The following is a 22285-nucleotide window of genomic DNA, read 5'->3' on the forward strand; positions in this document are numbered from 1 at the left end:
ACCAAGATCTTTGCATATAAGGATTTTGTGGACAATATATATTACAACACAAGGATATGGTTACTTGTTTCGAAAGTGCGTTTATAGGATATATAAGATAAGTGCAAGTTTGATGGGACTTGAAATGACACCCTACCGAAGGGGGGGGGGTATATGTTAACCACTAGAATGCAAAGTATTTTTTTGTGTCTATAGGAATGCACAATGTATTTAGAAGTCGAGGATTCTTCTGCCATTGCAGCTAATTCAGCTTCCACAAGATTTGATTTTGCTGCCATGTCATTTGATTGGGAGAAAAGTGGCAACAGATCGATCACAATAGAAGCAAAGTGATCAACTGATTAGATCAAATGGGCACCCTTGCAAAGAAAAGAACTCCTCTAAAAACCTGCATGCAACATAACAATAATGGTTAGTGAGTGTTGGTTCTGCCCTTAAGATTATTTGTTCCAGCCTTGTTGAATGGACCAAAAAACCATTAATTATTGTTATTTTTGAAAGCAAGCAAACAAGGAAGAAGTCAACACTATTGCAAAAAGAGCCCTCCATACATGGTCCATTGTGTCCCACTGGGTTGCTTTTTCCAACTTTCCATGTGCTTATGCCTATGGCTCGAGTGTGATGACTATCTTGCCCTTTTTTGCAAAAAATGTAAATTAAGTAGATCTGCACATAGATGGTTGAATGGCGTGCGTATGTTCCATTCGGTAAGAAAATCATGGTTGTTTGTGTTGTCCACATAAATGGAATGGAAGACTAGCAACTTTAAGTGCATACCTTTTTATTTGGTACGTAGAACACTCAAATTTCCATATTTTCTGGAAAGTTGTAAGATCCATATGTTTCCATAACACATTGGAAACTTTAACTCGCCTTTTCGTTACTTGTAGAGACATCTTTTAGTATTATTACATTGGCATATGAGCTTGATTCATCTTGATGAATTTATGACTATTTTCCTTGTCATTTTGATGGTGTCCTCCATTCTAGTGCATTCGATGTCATCATGTGATGATGTGAATTTTGCAGTCTATTAACTGGATTTCCCTTTTACTAACCGGTGAAATAAAAGACTTGCCATTGATTAAAAGAAGTGAATACATACCCTAAGGAACAAATTATTACAATGCCCCAGATAACACATGCCACTCAACCACGCAGGGAGAGGGCACATGGAGGGCCACATGTTTAGCAAACATTGGGAGTGTCGGCCAATCCTGCTCCACCTCAAATCCTCGCCACCAAAAATCACCATTGAGTTGGACCCGTAGCCGAACGCGGGTGATGAAGATGATGGCCGACAACCTAAAGGAGGATGAATACAACTTCATCTAGCAAATTCTGGACAGCGAGGATAAATATCTCATCAACACTGTGATCCTTTAGAACAACATGCACCGAAGAGGAATATGCCCCTTAAGCAGGTTATGGCCTCCTAAAAGAAGCTAAAGTGAGACCAAAGACCTTCTTGCCAAGGATATGCATCCAAAGACAGCAAATTTGGCCTCCAAGATAGGAGGTTGAGATGGATGGTTGCCACTACATGCACAAGAATTTGACAGAGACTCCCCTCCAGCCAGAGTAGTAGATGTGGTATTGCTCAATCTCCAACTCAAGTGAAGAGAATCGCTGCCTATCCATGGAAGAAGAAAGAGCATGCACCGGTTCCAAAGGAGGTTGGTTCAGTTTCTTGGAGACCAATAGTGAAGTATGAGATCTCCAAAAAAAGGATTGTTTTTGTGTCTTTGGAGGTATAATGGATTGATGGGCATAAATTTTCTGGAGATTAAGGGCTAGGGGTGGGGCAACGATCCAGAGAGATCCCCGACGAAACCTTTGGTCGATGGCTTGGCACCATCATGGGGCCAAAAATTGAAATGGGAGAAAATTACTGGGGAATTCACTAGAAGAGAAGGGATCTTATTTAGAAGGGCACCTATAGGATGAGTCAAGCAGAGGCCCTTGACGAGGAAGGTGGTGATGGAGACCATACAAAGGATGACCTTGATAGGAGCTCATGTACGACATATTATGCTTGCTTTGGCTTGCCACTGGCCCTAGATTTTCTTCAGCATGTGCTTTGAGTGTCTAGAAAACTATATTTCTTTGTAGCTCAATTCTAATATTAGTCATGTACCTATTGTTGCGTATTCGACACTTTAGTGTGCCGCACTGTTCCCAATGATCCCACCTTCTGTATGAAAACAGAGATAAAATTGATGTTGTTTTTTCTAATACATGGTACTCACTTGCTTTTAGATCTTGGACGCCACCCTTTTTTGGCTACTGAGAACTGATACTTGTTTGTTTGTTTTCCTTGGTATGCTAAAATCTACCAGTAAGCTTAATTTTTTCTACTTGTTCGGCTAGAGTGTTACCGGTACATGGCATACCTTGGAAATGTATGGCTATTACCTATTTCTTTCTATCAAGATTTTATTTCCAACCATCCCCAACCAGCCTCCCTCAACACTCACAAGAGACCCATAGGACGCAACCCCCACTTCCCAAATCTTATATGAACCCTGATTATTCCAACCACTGATCACTGTCTCCCGAGCATGATGTTAGATTTCGGCAGCAAAGAGGACATCTGCAAGATATTATCCATTTCATGCAGGTCCCTTCGCACCCGCATCGTGAAGCAGCGTCCCCTTCCTCCGCCTGGTGTTCCTCGAGCTACTGGTGTACCTTGCCGATGTAAGGAATACCGCCACCGTGGAGTCCTTCTCAAGTGTGGCCACATTGTCTAGGTTACTTTCTGCATCACTACCTAGGCTCCTACCTGTGCATCCACTGCCCTGGCCTCAAGGAAGATAGTTGTGGCAGGCCTAAAATCGTCTTCATGGAGAAGGAATTCCTCGTCCTCTCCATCTTCTTCCTGTCCATCCTTAGAGGGCGGCACGAGCACTTCGTCTACAAGGCTAGCCTCGTGTCATCATTGTGTCTTGGCCTCCTGCCCTACGATGATGATGGCCTTTTCGTCCTGGCCATGCTATGCTATTCACAGTCCTTTGGGTTTTACCCTCCATATCTCATCCTCCAAGATGTGGGTTTAGAGCTATAAAGTGCCACAGGCGGAGCTATCGCTCCATGTTAGAGCACGAATGACCTTGTTTCTAGCTTCTAACGTGATTCACTTTGGAGAAGCTTGGATGGGTTGATCTCTGGACGGGCATTATGTTCTGCAAGGTGTTCTAAAAATTGCGTGTGGCACAATCACAATTCCTAAGGTGATGTGTGTCAACAAGGACAACATGAATATGTCTGTGTGACCGGTTTGGAATGTTGCATATAGTAATGGTATGATCAAGTTTGCCGAGATAGAAAAATATGAAAGACCAGATGTTGATGAAAGGTCGTATGATGACATGGATACACTGTATGAGTTAGACTACTTGACAAACCCCAAAGAAATTTGGTGGATGGCCATGACATGGTACAAAATGACTTCTTAGGACCATTGGAGCAAGGGATTCATGGCTTATGACAAGGAAATCTCTGTTGACTACCCAAGTCATTCTATGTTTTTGCCTGGCCTGACCGTGAGTGATACCTATGCAAGGGAGTTGACATTGAAGGACCTGCAAGCATCTCACCCTATCCTGAGATGGACTTGTGATTGTGGTGATTTTGTTTACTTGTTGTGTAAATTCAAATTTTAAAACATAAAGACATGGCCAATAACTTTTGACTTGAAAAAGAATATGTTGGTTGATATGGCACCATTTCATTTCAAATGATATTCCTCAGCCCACCCTTGTGCATTGTCCAAGTATCTGAACATAGCTCCAGATAATTATGCTATTGCTTGATTATTGATCATTTGATTTATTTTTGGAGGCAAAGTACTCTGTTAATGTTTTCCTTTTAAAGTAAGTGTTACAATTATGAGTATGTTCCAGTATGGAGATTAGAGACATGTTTTAGTGGTGTATGTCAGTTATCCACTACACTGGGTAGGGTACAGATATTACTCATGTCCAAATGAACAAATATAAGTTTGGTTATAACTTCAGCTAGCTTGGTGGATGTAAATCAATTAATAAAGACACATGCACCCTTAGTTTGCTGATGCACCCTTGGTTTTCTGATCTAGAGTCCACTGTGCATGTGCGATGTTTATTATATTGATTGCATTTTGTTCACATGTGTTTGCGGAGTGTAGCATTAAATCTTAATAGCTGTCATTCTGTATGGGAAAGACTCAAATGGAAAAGCATTTATTGTTGTCAAAATTTACCTGCATGTGTGGTTCCCAACCTCTGAAATATTTGGGTTTTCTAATTGATAAAAAGACATGGATCATAGGATGTTCACTGTCAGGTTATAGAGGATAGTACTGAAGCCAAACAAACTAGAAAAGGATTATGCAAAATACAATTCAGTCATCTAAGAAACTGAAAATATTGTATGTGACCTAGAGACATGACTATGAACTCTCCAGGGATAAATCAACTTCTAACCACATCATGTTTTGCTGTGCTTTAGCCTTTTTTGTGGATTACATGACAAGCAGGTGCAGACTTTTGTGTCTGAACTCTCAGTTGACCCTGATACCTTACAATCAGTAGATATTTCCCGACCACTTGATGTGATTTTTCTTATGAATGATTTAATGTGATTCTTATATTTGGTATACTCTGCTTTTGTGATGCATAAGAAACACGATGCCCATAAATTGATCTTGGACCCTGTGATGCTCATTTACTCATGTGTCCCTGATGCAATAACGGAAGGTACTATAGGAGAATAGTGAGGAGCTTGTGAAAAAGACATTTTTCTCTCGAGCGCCATCCTCATCATCTCGAAAGCCAACTCAAGAACCTAAAATGCAAACATTGAGATCTTTTGTAGTGGCCCTAGCTTTCGTTGCCCGTCCTCTGCAAGACTTTGTTATTGCAATCTTATTCACTGGGCTAGTTTGTGTTCCTGTGACTAGCTACCTACCATTTCAGTATTATCAGCTTAACATTATGTGTAGTTCTATCGAGTATGTTTGTATGGTTAACTGGTTTCTCCAATTTGGGGACCCTGTTTGTCTAGTGTGCTTTCATCAAAAACAAGTAGTGAAAAGGCATGCTATTGGTCTAAAATATCTAAGGGCCGGCAAGAGAATCTGTTTGCTATATGTGGAAGATTAGTTCTTATGACATCTAATTTAAGTACCAATACAACACCCTTTCTACATGCTTCACTCTTATAGCCCTCCAAAAATTTCGAAAAAGGAGTAGACTTTTTTATGTAGACATGAGGTAACGGGGTTAGGGGACAAAAAGTCACCTAGTTAATTTGGTGTCAGTTAGTGTGTGCCCAAATCAAGTGGTTGATCTTAACTTGGCAATGATGAATAAGGATTTTTTTTTGGAAATGGTTATAGAAGCATCAAAATGGAAAGGGGTTAATTTTGTCGACAAAAAACCCTATTGGCAGATGTTCTTTCAAGTTGAGTGTTTTTTTTGAACTACAGGACAAGAGTGGGGACACCCCTCTCTCAACTCACCAGCTGGCAAGGCTGCCGAATCTAATGGAGAGAGAGGGATCTGGGGAGGAGGAGAAACACGGGCTAGGTGTGGAGGAGAGAGGTAGAGAAAACAAGGTGGGGGCACACATTTGTAGCCATGTAGGTTGTGGAACCTTAACTTTGATGCCACCAAGTTGTTTCCCCTGGGCTAGATTAGTTGAGCATGAAATCTAGCTCTAAAGTGGGCATATGCTCCAATCGGTGCAAGTGGAACAATGCAGTTTAGGGTTGGGGAGAGGGTTACCACTACTACACATTCTTTGGCCCATTCCACAAGAAAGAAAGCCAGGTTAGGCGAGAAAAAAAATCCAATTATGAAAATCTAGGTGAGGGAGTCCTGGATTAGGGGGTGTCCGGATGGCCGGACTACGACCTTTGGCCGGACTCCCGGACTATGAAGATACAAGATTGAAGACTTCGTCCCATGTCCGGATGGGACTTTCCTTGGCATGGAAGGCAAGCTTGGCGATACGATATGTAGATCTCCTCCCATTGTAACCGACTCTGTGTAACCCTAGCCCTCTCCGGTGTCTATATAAACCGGAGAGTTTTAGTCCGTAGGACGAACAACAATCATACCATAGGCTAGCTTCTAGGGTTTAGCCTCTCTAATCTCGTGGTAGATCTACTCTTGTACTACCCATATCATCAATACTAATCAAGCAGGAGTAGGGTTTTACCTCCATCGAGAGGGCCCGAACCTGGGTAAAAACATCGTGTCCCTTGTCTCTTGTTACCATCCGCCTAGACGCACAGTTCGGGACCCCCTACCCGAGATCCGCCGGTTTTGACACTGACATTGGTGCTTTCATTGAGAGTTCCTCTGTGTCGTCACCTTTAGGCCCGATGGCTTCTTCGATCATCAACCACGACGCGGTCCAGGGTGAGACTTTTCTCCACGGACAGATCTTCGTATTTGGCGGCTTTGCATTGCAGGCCAATTCACTTGGCCATCTGGAGCAGACCGAAAGCTACGCCCCTGGCCATCAGGTCAGATTTGGAAGTTTAAACTACACGGCTGACATCCGCGGAGACTCGATCTTTGACGGATTCGAGCCACAGCCGAGCGCGCCGCACTATCACGATGGGCATGATCTAGCTCTGCCGCCGGACAGTGACCAGAGCACCGCCCAGGTGTCCGCTCCGACCCTTAGCTCGGAGCCGACTGCGCCGGTCGACGACAGGTGGCTGGACGCCGCCTCGGGGGATGCAATCTCTACGGCGATCGAGCCGAACACCAATCTTGTCCTTTGTGGAGCTCGTGACTCCAAGGTGTCGGACTCCTTTCCAGACTCTGAATCTTCCGCACCCCTCCCGATCAAACCCAATTGGGCTCCGATCATGGAGTTCACCGCCGCGGACATCTCTCAACACTCGCCCTTTGGCGACATCCTGCATTCACTAAAGTCTCTCTCTTTATCAGGAGAGCCCTGGCCGGACTATGGTCAGCAAGATTGGGATGCGGACGACGAAGAAATTCGAAGCCCACCCACCACCCACCTTGTAGCCACTGTCGACGATTTAACTGACATGCTCGACTTCGACTCCGAAGACATCGACGGTATGGACGCCGATGAATAAGCCGAACAAGAACCAGCGCCTATAGGGCACTGGACAACCACCTCATCCCATGATGTATACATGGTGGACACACCTAAAAGAAACAACGATGATGATCAAAAGGTCGCAATGAGGGATCGTTCCCTCGAAAAGCAATCAAAGCGGCGGCGTAAGCGCCGCGCCAAACCCCACCTCGATAGAGACCCAACCATAGAGCAGGACGAACCGGCGGACAACGAACATGCCGTCGAGCAACCGTCCGAACAGGGAAACTTGGATAAACAAACTGAACAACCCGTCCCCGGCGAAGATAATAGTTCGGACGACCTCACGCCGGACAAGTTGCTGGAGAAGAAGAACCTCCACCAAAGGCTCGTCGCCATTGCGGGTAGCCTGAAAAAGCAGAAGCGGAAGCTCAAAACAGCGGAAGATGCACTTAGAATCAGATGGGGCAAAGTACTCAACACCGCACACAAGTACGGCGACAGTCACCACACAAAGAGCTATCCAAAGCGAAAATTACTACCGGAATTTGATGAGGAGGCCTTAGAGCCCCCACAGTAAAAAAAAAGGAAGCCACCAGGTCGGATAGACGACCCCATGACCGACATAGAGCGGCAAAGAATGTCGCGCTCAATCCGGCACGCGATCTGCACAAGGATTCACATCAAAAAGACGGCCCAACTAGATCTATCTACGGGCCAAGAAAGCAAGCTCTAGTAAGTAATGCAACGCAACAAATATCTGAACATCGCGGCACACCCCAAATACAGGGGCGCCGCACATCCCCTATGTTTCACCGGCGAGGTGCTGGACCATGAATTTCTAGCGGGATTAAAGCCCGTAAACATAGAGGCATACGGCGGAACAACAGATCCTAGAGTCTGGATTGAGGATTATATCCTCCACATACACATGGCTTTAGGAGATGACCTCCACGCTATAAAATTCTTACCCCTCAAGCTCAAAGGGCCAGCCCGGCATTGGCTTAAAAGCCTTCCCTAAAACACCATAGGAAGTTGGGAAGAGCTCGAGGATGCTTTTAGGGCAAATTTTCAAGGGACCTATGTCCGACCTCCGGATGCAGACGATCTAAGTCATATAACTCAACAACCTGGAGAGTCAGCCCGGAGGCCTGCAAACCAAACCCACAGAGATTGTTGGGTCTTCAAGCAATCCGGCAAACTCAACACCGAACACAAGGGGCTCGACATACCAAGCGAGGATGACGGCGAACCCCACAAGCAGAGCACCGGAGAACAAAAGAAGTTCCCGCAAGAAATCAAAACAGTAAATTCACTTCATGTGACAAAAGGGAAAAATAGAGTGTGGCCTATGGAGATACGCGTCATACGGCCTGTCCCAGAGGATTCCTGCCACTGGTTGTTAGAACCAATCACCTTTGATAATCAAGATTACTCTAGAGGTATCCAGAACCCAGGCTGGACTGCCTTGGTCTTAGATCCGATAATTGACGGACTCCACTTTACACAAGTCCTAATGGACGGCGGCAGTGATCTAAACCTGCTATATCAGGACACAATCCGCAAAATGGGGATAAACCCAACAATAATTCGCCATGGCAACACTTCCTTTCAAGGGGTCATGCCAGGCCCAGATACCTATTGTATGGGTTCCCTCTTGTTAGAAGTTATGTTCAGCTCCCCCGACAACTTCCGAAGCGAAAAGCTAACCTTCCACATCGCCCCATTCATAAATAGCTATCAAGCACTACTGGGACGCGAAGCTTTCGCCCGCTTTAACGCAATACCGCATTATGCATCCCTTACACTCAAAATGCCCGGTCCACGAGGCATCATCTCATTAAAGGGAAATATCGAGCGTCCCTCAAGCGCGGACGATGGTGCGGCTGCCTTGACAGTTGCACACTAAACTAGCTTTACTAGCTAGAGCACCTAAACAGGTCGTTCAAGACCCCGGACATGGCTCGACGAGTCCGGCGTAAACATACAAAGGCTTAATAGCCGCATACCCCTATACAAGGTGCTCTGCGCGTTTACACCAAGAGACAATAAAGCTCAATTCTACCCATTTTCTGTATTATACTTTGTTTATTTTAACATAGATTTCTCGCACGATTGTTTTAAACTAAGTTCCTCTCTTTTACAGATGAACACCATGCTACACCCATCCAGGATACGGCACAACGGAGACACAGGCACAGACGTGCAATAGGGACCCGTTTCAAGGATTCTTTTCATATTAAGACCCTGTGTAAACCTTTTTTACTGTCTCTTGTTGATAACATCCCCCGATTTTTTGCTATAACCAAGGAGGAGGCTGGCGTCTTGGCACGTGGCCACGCTAGAATTTTGCGTGTACCTGGACACTAGGGGCTTCTTACCAAGGGCTTTTGTTCAGCCCGTTTTCATAAAGACCGAATACCTTAGGGAGTGTTCAGCGTCGCGAGTTTGGCCTTATATGCATCAGCTCCGAATCATGTCTTTGTTCAAATGTTGGGTTTGCCCGGCTCCTGTGTTTTGCTGCCTTACATTCCGCTCTATCGGCTAAGGCGGCACCAGGAGAACTACTACGATTGTGCCCCGGTTCGGCCAGGCGAGCACCTCAGTAGAGAAAGCCGAAAACTGACTGTCATGATATAGCGAGAGACTGGTCAACCACTCGATGACTTGCTGGAATCTTTAGGATTCCTCTGCATTAACGAAGGGCCGTTTCCCGGTCAGGCACACACACGCCCCGAATTCGAGCGAGCGTGGTGCCCCTAGGGGCTATTCAGTAGCCCCACTGTCAAACTCCTATGGCTAAGTGAAAGTGATAAAGCATAATAGTCCGGTTGCCTAGTTCGCTACGCTATCACCTCCTTTATAGGACCAAGACGTTGGATCAAGTGTGAAAATGTGCCTTCTGCGAACACCGCCGCATTATATGCGTGGGGGCTGAAGCCAACGACTGCCATCTTTTAGGTTATATACACATATACATTCACGGTCGCACAGGAGGTATTCTAATTCTTGAAAGCACAAGTATAAAAAGCTTTTATATTCCATCAAAACATTGTTTTTACAAACAATACATGTTATTCGAACATAACATCCTTCGAGCACTGCGTCTCTACTAAACGAGCGCCCTGCAGAACTTCCTCAAAATAGTGCTCGGCATGTACTCGGCTTTCGTCCGAATCCTGGGATACAACAGCACTGGCCTTCATCTCCGCCCATTATGTCTTGACACGGGCAAGAGCCATCTGTGCACCCTCTATGCACGCTGACCTCTTCATTGCATCAATATGCGGCACTGCACCAAGGAACTACTGCACCAAGCTAATATAACTCTTCGGCTCGGGCCCTTTTGGCCACAGATGACTCATGACATGCTTCATGGCAAGTCCGGATAACCTGTTCAGCTCCGCCCACGCGACCAAACGGTCGGATACCAAAATTGGGCGCTCTGGGTTGAGGAACTGCGACCAAAACAGTTCTTCCAATTTGTGGTCATTTAGACCCCGGAAGTGTTCGGTCGCGTCCGCGACACTCCCCGCCAAATCCAGATAAGTGTTCGCCGCACTCCACTTCCGGTCCAACAGAGCATACTTAGGATCCCCAAACTTAATCCGCAGCATATAGGGCTTTCCAGCCGTGATATCTCCGGCCTGACATAGCTCCTCCTTCATAGCTCTCATGGCAGAGCGAGTGTCCTTGGCCTCGGTAGTGACCTTTTCTAGGTCCTTCTGTGCCACCCTGTCTTCTTTTTCAAGAAGCTCGCAACGGTCGACAACATTCCTCAATTTTATAGCCATCTCGGCCATTTCCTTCTTGCTCTGGCAGTGAGCAGCCTGTTCAGCTTTTAGCTCTTCAGCCGACTTTAAGGCAGCCGCATCGCTTTTCCTGGCTTGCTCCTTGGCTCGGGCAAGTTCCGCCTGAAGGTTCTCCATGGCAGCGGCACCATCTGCATTAAGCACACATGTTATAAGGTACGAGCATCAAGCTCCTCTTACCAGATGTCTTCGGAGACATTACATACCTTGTGCCTCGTCCAGCCGCTCATTGACAAGCGCGATGTTGGCATCTGCCACGTCAAGTTGCCGCTTTAGCTTGGCAAATTCATCAGTCCGGCTAGCCACCGAACACCTCGCCACCTACATAGGAAAGGCGACATATTATACCTGGGATTATGATCCTCTACGCGCCGTCATTTTTGACAACACACAGAGTCTCAGGGGCTACTATCTATACATGGCGCATTTTATATATGCGGATCTGTCAAAAGGTACATCATTTCGCGTACCTCAAAACCTGTCAGTAAACTCCTGGCGGCCTCGTACAATCCGCTTTCCGTGGATGAAATCCTTCTAATCACCGTGTTCATCAACACACGGTGTTCTTCTGAGATAGACGCTCGCCCGAGCAGATCCTTCAGCTCCTCCGACCGTGCACCGGACGGTGCCGGACTCGTCCGAAGACCTTTCTCGAGGTCCGGATTTGGAGAAACCCTCCGAGACGACACCTCGGGGTTGCCCGCCTCGCAAGACGGTACAACTGGGGGAGGCGTTCTGCTCTCCATCATCTCCGGACGAAGATCCCCTGAAGATGAGCTCTGCTGAGAAGGGTTGAGATCCGAACTGCAAGGTAAAATTTCGATTATCTTCCTCAGAAATAAAACAGGGATGTCACTCATTTTAAACCCCTCTCTTTACTTACGGCTCGATGGAGAGCTGATCCCCTTGGGGGCGCAATGCGGCCGGGGCACTCTCCGGCGCTGGACCCTCTGACGAAGATTTCTTCCCCCGCTTTGAGGCCGTCGCCTCCGGGTCTTCAGAGGCGGTCCTTTTCTTTCCCTGGTTAGGGGAATTCTCGATTCCTCCTTTCCTGACAGCCTCCTTGGCGGAGGCGGTAGCTTTTTGGTTCCCCTCTTCGCCTTCTTCCAAAGACGCAATCTCCAGCATCCTGGTCAACACAGGATCCGGCGTGGTCTCAGGGAGGGGGGCCGGACACCTGATAATCTTTGCTTTCGCTATCCACTCCTTTTCAAAGGATAGCTCTTCTAAGGGCAATTTTTATGATAAACATATGTGTAGCGTGTCCGGGTACAGGGCTACTTACTTGAGTGTCCGGGTGATTGTAGCTCAGACCTGCATCCTCGGACGAGTCTGGACACATTGCTTGTGATCCGAAGAACAATTTATACATCTCCATGGGCGTCGTGCCCATAAAATGTTGAAGGACTCGCGGTCCCTCCGGATTAAATTCCCACAGGCGGAGGGGGCGACGTTTGCAGGGAAGTATGCGGCGAATCAGCATAACCTGCACCACTACTGCCAAATTTATATGTCTTTCTAGGAGATCTCGAATGCAGCCCTGCAGCAAGGGCACGTCCTTGGACGCCCCCCAGTTAAGCCCTTTATTGACCCATGACGCTAGTCGTGGTGGGGGACCCGAGCGAAAAGTAGGTGGCGCCGCCCATGTGGTGCCTCTGGGAGCTGTGATGTAAAACCACTCTCGTTGCCATAAGCCGAACTCCTCTTGAAAAGAGCCCTCGGGCCATGGAGCATTGGCAGTCTTGCTTATGATAGCACCTCCGCACTCAGTGTGCTGTCCCTCGATTATCTTCGGTTCTACCTTGAAGGTCTTAAGCCACAGTCCGAAGTGAGGAGTAATATGGAGGAAGGCCTCACACACGACAATGAACGATGAGATTTGGAGGATGGACTCCGAAGCTAAGTCATGAAATTCCAGCCCGTAATAAAACATGAGCCCCCTCACGAAGGGATCAATCGGGAAGCCTAGCCCCCGAAGGAAGTGAGATGTGAACACCACGCTCTCACCGGGCTGGGGAGTGGGGATAGCCTGCCCTGGAGCAGGCAGCATATGCGAGATTTCGCAGGTTAGATACTTGGCATCTCTCAACTTTTGCACGTCTTCTTCCGTAACGGAGGAAGGCATCCACCAGCCTTGGAGGTCGGAGCCGGACATCATCGAATGTCCGAAGCGCCTGAATCTGGAGCTTTGTGTGTTGGAACTCGAGGCGAGAGGGGGATTTGATGGGATTGAAAGAAAGGAGTCGATCCTTGGTCTCTTTATAAAGGGGTTGAATACCAAGAGCCCTCCCCGTTACCGTCTGGGACTCACTTTCAATTAAGAAGTCATATCCATGGCACGGTTGGGTTACCCACGCCCGTATTGATCTCTGCTTTGACAAGACGTGCCAAGGAAACCGCCTTGCTAAACACGTTGAGGTGGGACAGTAAAACAATTCGAATAAAGGCTTGGCTGTGACATGATGTCACTCTATGGAATACGTGAACAGATTAGATTTGCGAATATTATTCTCTCTACGGTCGTATGTGGAAATTATTTTGCAGAGCCGGACACTATCCTTGTGTTCAACATCTTCTATGAAGTATTCGGAGGGGAACCCGCCTTGCAATGCCGAAGACAATTTGCGCGCTGGACTCGTCATCATTGAAGCCTGGTTCAGGGGCTACTAAGGGAGTCCTAGATTAGGGGGTGTCCGGATGGCCGGACTATGACCTTTGGCCGGACTCCCGGACTATGAAGATACAAGATTGAAGATTTCGTCCCGTGTCCGGATGGGACTTTCCTTGGCGTGGAAGGCAAGCTTGGCGATACGATATGTGGATCTCCTCCCATTATAACCGACTCTGTGTAACCCTAGCCCTCTTCGGTGTCTATATAAACCGGAGAGTTTTAGTCTGTAGGACGAACAACAATCATACCATAGGCTAGCTTCTAGGGTTTAGCCTCTCTGATCTCGTGGTAGATCTACTCTTGTAATACCCATATCATCAATGTTAATCAAGCAGGAGTAGGGTTTTACCTCCATCGAGAGGGCCCGAACCTGGGTAAAAACATCGTGTCCCTTGTCTCCTGTTACCATCCGCCTAGATGCACAGTTCGGGACCCCCTACCCGAGATCCGCCGGTTTTGACACCGACACTAGGTGTTGTGATGATTCATTAACTATAGGTTCCTTTTCCTTTAGATTCTTTAACGTAATTCCTACCTTTGATCCAATTTGAGTAATGTGATTAGTAATGTGATTATGAATACTTTTATCAAAAATTTCATTAAGCTCTACGGTAGAAATTTTATTCGCAATAATACAAGCCTTTGCATCACATGTTGCAAAGTTAAAACTGTTTCATTAACCATGAGTGGTGGAGAACCTACCAAATCTATCATAGCGTTGTAAGAATCCAAAGTATGGCTACCCAAGAAATTACCCCCAGTAATGGTATCTAGCACATATTTATACCAAGTAGTAACACCCACATAAAAATTACGCAGGAGAATGGTAGTAGATTGCTTATGGGTAGATCTATTTTGAGCATTGCAAATTCTATACCAGGAATATTTTAAATTTTCTCCCTCCCTTTGTTTAAAATTGAGAACCTCACTTTCAGGAGTACTAACAATGGTAGGAGGACTAGCCATGATAGCCAAACAAGCAATCTAATATAGGAGCAAACAAAAAGCAAATAGAAAGATGAACGAAAGTAGGGCGAATAAAAAGGTAAATATTTTTGTGCTTTTCCAAAAACGTTTTAGAAGTGGGGGGGAGGAAAACGAGAGGCAAATGGCAAATAATGTAATGCAAGAGATGAGAGTTTATGATCGGTACTTGGTAGGCTTGATGTAGAACCTCCCCGACAACGGCGCCAGAAATTCTTCCTACTACTTCTTAAGCTTGCGTTGATTTTTCCCTTGAAGAGGAAAGGGTGATGTAGCAAAGTAGAGATACGTATTTCCCTCAGTTAAGAACCAAGGTATCAATCCAGTAGGAGGCACAAGCAAGTCTCCAATATATGCACCTGCACAAACTAACAAACACTTGCACTCAACGCGAAAAGGGGTTGTCAATCCCTTCATGGTCACTTGCAAGAGTGAGATCTAGTAGAGATAAGTATAAAAGATAAATAAAATCAGCGAGGTATTTTTGTGTTTTTGGTTTTATAGATCTGAAAATATATGATGGAAAATAGACCCGGGGGGCATAGGTTTCACTAGAGGCTTCTCTCTTGAGTAAAGCATATGGTGGGTGAACAAATTACCATTGAGCAATTGATAGAAAAGCGCATAGTTATGAAGATACCTAAGGCAGTGATCATGAATATAGGCATCACGTCTGTGACAAGTAAACCGACTCCTGCCTGCATCTACTACTATTACTCCACACATCGACCGACTCCTGCCTGCATCTAGAGTATTAAGTTAAGAAGAACAGAGTAACGCATTAAGCAAGATGACATGATGTAGAGGAATAAACTCAAGCAATATGATATAAACCCCATATTTTTACCCTTAGTGGAAACAATACAATATATTCCTTGCTACCTGTAGCGACCAGACCTCAAACAGTCTGATCTCTGTGCTTCAGTGTCATCCTTAGATCAGTAATGCTGACACGCACAGTACTCGAAGGATTTATAACAGAGTTGCAATCACACACTTATTACATCGAATGTCTCAAATGAGAACTTATTACAATAAATATGGCTTAAGGCCATCTAATAACGATAACAGCGGAAGGCTTGGAAGATAAGAGAGTCCATCAACTCCAACGACATCACTGAGTATAAGACCACGACCTAAGGCACCTTATTCGTCATTTGAAAAGTCTGTAACATGAACGTTGCAGCCCGAAAATGGGTCAACACATGGCATATGCTGGCAATGTAACATTCAGAGTAATGAACAGAATAATGCTATACTACATGCATATACGGCTGGTGGAAAGCTCTATGGTTACAGTTTTGCATAAAGCCAATTTTTTCCTACAACAAAGGAATACATTTTATTTAACTATCATGGTGGTTGTTAAACATTGAGAAGGTTCACCCAATTTAATCCCAATTAAGCATCATCATTAGACCCAACAAATTAAGTTAAAGTAACAAGATGAGATTCACATGATAATCCAAGTACTAGATACTCAAAACATCCATAACCGGGGACACGGCTAACCATGATTAGTTTGTACACTCAGCAGAGTTTGTGCACTTTTCCCCACAAGACTTGATCTCCTCCGTTGCAATTCTCGCACTACATGGTGTTTGAGAAACGGATGATCGTGACATAGTCTTTCAGAAGCGTTTGCACCTTACGATCGGGTAGATAGTTACACCTACTTTCCCCTACATCTGCTAGTCTATCACTGTAAGAGTTCACACGACTTAATCAACTATGCTAGAGCCCATAGTAGCTTCCGGCTGCACACAAATGTTTCTAGCATGAATAATCTCATGATCCCTTTGAGCCTGGGTGGCGGTCCATAAAAAAACAGGCAATCACTGGGTTCCCCAAGTGCCTCAATCCACCCAGATGTGTATTAAAGTTGCCACCTTAAGTTGAACCATTAAATAACAATCTCACATCTGTCATGGATACACTCACCCAATCCACGTCTACTAGCATAGCATGGCAATATAAGCAAACGTAGAAGTAACTCCCAAAGGTTTGATAATAAAACAGGTAACACTAGTAGAAAAACACCTAATAGTCCCGGTTCGTAAGGGCCTTTAGTCCCGGTTCATGAACCGGGACTAATGGGTCGTTACAAATACCTCCACCCATTAGTCCCGGTTCAAACACGAACCGGGACCAATGTTCCTCCACGTGGCCCTGTGCGCCGAGCCCAGTCAGGGGGCCTTTGGTCCCGGTTGGTGGCTCCAATCGGGACCAAAAGGCATCCACGCATCAGCATTCCAGTGGCTGGGTTTTTTTTGAAAGAAGGGGGGGTTGGGGGTTTTTGGGGGTTAATTTAGGTGTTTCATATATTGTGTTAGCTAGCTAATTAATAGAGAGAAGTGTCCTCTCTTATGTCTGGGCTTGGTCGATGCTACGTACTATATATACATAAGTGATCGAGAGAACCATTGAGTACAGAAGTTCGTCATGCATACCGAGAGAAGTGATCAATCGACCTCTCCTTCTCCAAGAGATTGGCCGAACAACAAGTTTTCGTATATCATGTATCCGACGCTACTGGCTACATACATGTACAATATGTATAAGATCTCTTAATTACAAACCCCTAGCAATTGAAATCAATTTGCACATGGTATTCTCCGGCTTTATTGATGACGTGGTCAAGAAAGAATCCCGCCAATTCCTCTTGAATTGCTTTCATGTGATCTGGTTCTAGGAGTTCATTCCGCATCTGCCACGTCTAATTTGAAGAAGGGGGTCAATTAATAAATATATATGAATGAAACTCAAAAGAAATGATGGTGTAATAAAATGAAATTGTGAATATTATTGCTTACGCACTTCATATTGTCTTTGAGAGTAGCCCCACTTGTTTTTCAAAGTCGTGGTGTGGATGAACTCGCACACGTAGTATCCATAGAAATCATTCCCTTCTTCCTGCCACAAGCACTTTACGAGAAATAGGGGTCAATCAAATTGATAATGAAGCATTATAAATGGCATTGATGAAAGTATAGCTATAGAATCAACGGGATATGCGCGCAACTAGCTAGCCAGTAGTACTTACCCTCGGGTATGTATATCGCAGCTCCTTCGGCAGTCCCGGAGCTTCTGCGGTGAATTGTTTCCAAACCATGCAGGACAAAGAAAATAATTATTATTACTTGAGATATCAGGAAATGAACAAAAAGTTGCCAATATGGTGCGATAATGATCGATTGAACTTACTTGCTGAGCATTTCAGTCATGTCTGCATAGGTTTTGGGATGTTTCCGTCTCGAGTCTAAGACGGTTACTAGTCCACACTCAAGCTTAATCTCCAGAAGAATATAGTGGTACCTGCGCATGCATGCATAACTCATCAATTACATTACTATAACCTCGCTCGAGTAATAAGGGAAACCGAATATGCACACGACAGTAACACTCACTTGCCGTTGTAAGGAAAGAGTATGGTATCTTTGTTTTGATTTTTGATCAACGATCGTAGCAAGTTGTCCTCAGCCTCTTTGACGTCCTTTTTAGCCAGAAATTCATCTATGATATTTGTGTTAATGAACCCAATATCATAAATTTCTTGTTTTTTGCACTCACGATCTTCAAGCTGCATAATATATTGAGGATAATTAATTATAAATACATGAAATGAAAGAGCCGAGCTATATATAGAGACTTAATGATAGAAATAAGACTCACAGACAGTAGCAAAAGACCATTAGTTTATCGAGGGCCTTTTGATTGAAGAACCCGAAGAACTCATCAAATGGAACAGTCAACGGATCATTTGCAACGAGGTCGTGCTCCTCTTTAATATTCAGATACAAAGCATTCGTACCCCCAGACTCTCTCCAGGTTTCCATGTACCAATTATGGAATCTTCGCATCATTGTTTTCAGAGATTTTTCGTCTTTGACGAGAGGCAACCCGTACTCGTATTTGTGTTTGTCCACCTCCAAGAAATCAGGATGTTGATCGTCAGGCAGGTAATCTGCAAGATTGCCATAACTAGCCACCGTCCCTGGAGCATTAGACACATTGAGCGGGGGGCACGATTGTTGTGCTTGTTCGCCGAGCTGGGCAATTTTTTTCCCTTTCCTCGTTCTTTTAACCTTTTAGCACTGACAGTAGTTCCCAACCGCTGGACTTGGAGATATGTCTGTTCAGTAATGCGCTCATAGTTGGTTCTCGGTGGAGACTTTGGTAGTTTCCTTAGGGCATCGATAGTGCACTTTGCTTTCACCGGATCTACCTTCTCCTCCGGAAGTGGATGTCTCTTTGCTTTCACCCCTTCAAAGAACTCCTTCACGTGGGTCCGCACAATCCTATCATTTTCCTCCTCGGTCCTCTCGTACGGTAACTTCTCTAGAGGCTTGAGAGGTGGACCGTATCTGTATTGCCTCCCGCATCTGGTTGTGCTGCTAGACGCCGGAGCAGACGGAGCGGCTGCGGTGTCTGTCTTCTTTCATGCTTTCTTACGAGGCGGAGGAGAAGGAGTACGACGCGCCGGAGCAGCCGGGGCAGCGGCGGGTCTCTTCCGCTCTTGCTGGCGGGGTGGAGAAGGAGGAGGCTGCTGGCTGCTCGGGAGCGCCGACGCAGGCGGAGAAGGAGGCGGAGTGCCGCCATGCGTGCCCTGATCGTCACTCGCCGGAGGAGGAGGCGATGGAGGAGGCGGAGTGCCCTGACTCGCCAGAGGAGGAGGAGGAGGCGGAGGCGTCCAGTTCGGAAGGTTGATGAGCTCCTTCCGCCATAGGCATGGAGTCTTCAGAGCAGAACCCAGCCTAGTCTCCCCTTCACCGGTAGGGTGGTCAAGCATGAGGTCCTCAAATCCCTCCGTTATTTCAACCACCATCACCTTAGCATATCCTTCTGGAATCGGCCGCAAGTGATAAGTTGCTCCGGATCCAGTAGGATAAACAGAGCCAACAACCGCCTTGACCTTCAAATTCATCCATCGCGCTATAATGTGGCAATGTTGAGACTCCGTGATAGCATCCACAGGATAGTTGGCAGGAGCCGTCAAGACATGCTCCGGGTGAAGCAGCTCGGTGGAAGCCATGCTGCTTCTCCACTGAGATGGCGGGGTAGCTTCGGGGGAAGCTTCGACAGGTCGTTTGCTGCGATCTGCTGCTTCTCGTTCCTCTTCTCGTTCCTCTAACCCCATTACCCTTTCGTGCAGCGCCTGCAGTTGGCCCTGCTCCAGTTTCTTCCTCCTCTCATGGGTTTTGTAACCCCCTGCGTCTGGAAAACCAACCTTCCATGGAATGGAGCCTGGCGTGCCTCGTGTCCGTCCAGGGTGCTCAGGATTCCCGAGGGCATTGTGAGCTCGTCATTCTCCCTGTCTGGTACGAACGTCCCTTTCTGCGCTGCATTGATATACTTCCGAAGGTTCTTGACTGGTATTTCCAGTTGCTCGTCCGTCCAACGGCACATCTCTGATACAGGGTCCAAGGTTCTGCCAGCCCCAAAGAACCAAGTCCGGCAACGGTATGGCCATCTCATTGTCTCTGGTTCGATCCCTTTTTCAAGCAGATTATTCTCAGCCTTGGACCACTTAGGCCGGGCTTTGAGGTAGCCACCTGACCCCGTGCGATGGTGAAGCTTCTTCTTCGCAGCATTTTGCTTGTTCGCTGCCGACATCTTCTCACTCTTTTCCGATGTCTTGTGGGCCACAAATGCGGGTGTCTTTTTTTCCCGACAAAATGGTTCAACTCTTTCCTCCACCTCCTAAATAGGGTTGCCATCTTCTTAAGAGCACAAGACTTGATTAATTGCTCTTTAACTGGCTTCTCCGGATCCTCCTCTGGTGGTAGGGTGAAATTAGCCTTCAGCTGAGTCCAAAGATCTTCTTTCTGCATATCATTGACATAAGACACCTCAGGGTTGTCCTTAGGCTTATACCATTGCTGGATGCTGATCGGGATCTTGTCCCTAAAAAGAACCCCGCACTGAGCAGAAAATGCATTCTTTGTCCGGATGGGTTCAATCGGTTCGCCATCGAGCGCGATTTCTATGATCTCAAACCTTTCATCCGAGCTCAACTTTTTCTTCGGGCCTCGTCTCCTTACCGAAGTTGTGCTCGAGCCGGAGGGCTAGAAATTAAAAGGAAGAAAGACGAGAGTAATTAATATGTGTACATATACCAAAACAATAAATGCATCAATTAACTAGTTAGCACGGGCTTAACTAATATATATACCTGGCCGGGCTCGGTTCGGTCACCGGAGCAGTCAGCACGGTCTCCTTCTTGTACCTCCATTGGGTCATCACCAGAGCCATCATGAACATAGCCCTCTTCTTGTACCGACATTAATGGGCCGGAGCCATCATGAACATAGCCCTCTTCTTCACCCAGTCCTTCCTCACCAACGACGTCGATGAAAAATGGCGCAACAACATCAGTTCCTTCTGCGATCATCTCCCCCAACATCGCTTCTGTTGCTTCATCTCGGTAGTGCTCCATAGTTTCTGCAAATATTTACAACATGTCAATTATTATTCAAACATGGTACATATGGATATATATTAGTGGCAAACGTAGAACTAGCTAGCTAATCACAATAAGGAATCATGTTAGTGGCCTCGACGCTGCTTCTCTAGGGTTTGGGATCGCCTCGACACAACGCTTCAAGGGTTTGGGGTGGCCTCGACGACAACGCTCTTTTAACTTGTTAAATTTGGGTGGCCTCGAGAGTTTTGGTCGAGCGAGAGGCCCGAGGGGGGTGATGCCGTTGTATAGGTTATCACGGTCGAGAGGGGGTATATATATCGACCGCCCCTCATGTCGAATTTATCTCGAGGGGGCGGCGAGGGCGAAGGCGAGCAGCCTGACGGCGATAGACCCGATAAAACATAAGAAAACGAAGAAGAGATAAAAAGAGGAGAAGAAGAAAGGAATAGAGGAGAAGATCGAAGAAAATAAAGAAGAAAAAAAAGAGGAGAAGAAGAAAGGAATAGAGGAGAAGAAGAAAAAATAGAATTTTTCTATTTTTTCTTCTTCTCCTCTATTCCTTTCTTCTTCTCCTCTTCCTTTTCTTATTTTTTGTTCTTCTTATTTATTTCTCTTCTATTCCTTTCTTTCTTCTTCTCCTCTTCTTTTTCTTCTTCTCCCTCGAGAAAGGAAAATAATTAAGGAAAAGGAAGAAAAGAGGAAGAAGGAAGAGAACGATGAAGAAGAAGAAAGGAATAGAGGACAAGAAGAAAAAATAGATTTTTTCCTATTTTTTCTTCCTCTCCTCTTCTTTTTCTTCTTTTTTCTTCTTCTTATTTATTTCTCCTCTTCTTTTCCTCTCCTCTTCTTCTCTTTTCTTCCTCTTCTTATTTTCCTTTTTCCTCTCATTCTTTTTCTTCTTCTTCTTCTTCCTTCTTCCTCTTTTCTTCCTTTTCCTTATTTTACTTTTTCCTCTACACTAACCTAATTAAAATGCAATAACCTAAAATCGATATCTACTAACAACCTAAATAAAAAATTAATACATATATTAAAAAACATATATAAACAAAAAAAATGATATGAACATTATATTCACACATACATATAGCCACATCCATTCATCATATAGCTACCACATACATATATACATTAATTATATATATGAAAAAAATGCAATGAACAAAAAAATACACATGTATGTATGAAAAAAAAGCACTAAACACAGAGCCTCAACGGCGGCGGCTCACAACGGGGGTGGCCGGCGAGGGTGACGGCGGCGGCGGCGAGGGCGTCGGCGACGACCGGCGGGCCGGGGCAGGGGCGTGGCCGGCGACGACGGCGACA

At 45.7% G+C, this 22285-nt stretch overlaps 1 pseudogene; it reads left to right on the forward strand.

Moving 5' to 3' along the window:
• The first annotated feature begins 2564 nt into the window (after positions 1-2564).
• Positions 2565-22285, forward strand: part of LOC119292907 — a 151985-nt pseudogene continuing 132264 nt past the window's right edge.

Source organism: Triticum dicoccoides, chromosome 4B (assembly GCF_002162155.2).
Source record: "Triticum dicoccoides isolate Atlit2015 ecotype Zavitan chromosome 4B, WEW_v2.0, whole genome shotgun sequence".
NCBI lineage: Eukaryota > Viridiplantae > Streptophyta > Magnoliopsida > Poales > Poaceae > Triticum > Triticum dicoccoides.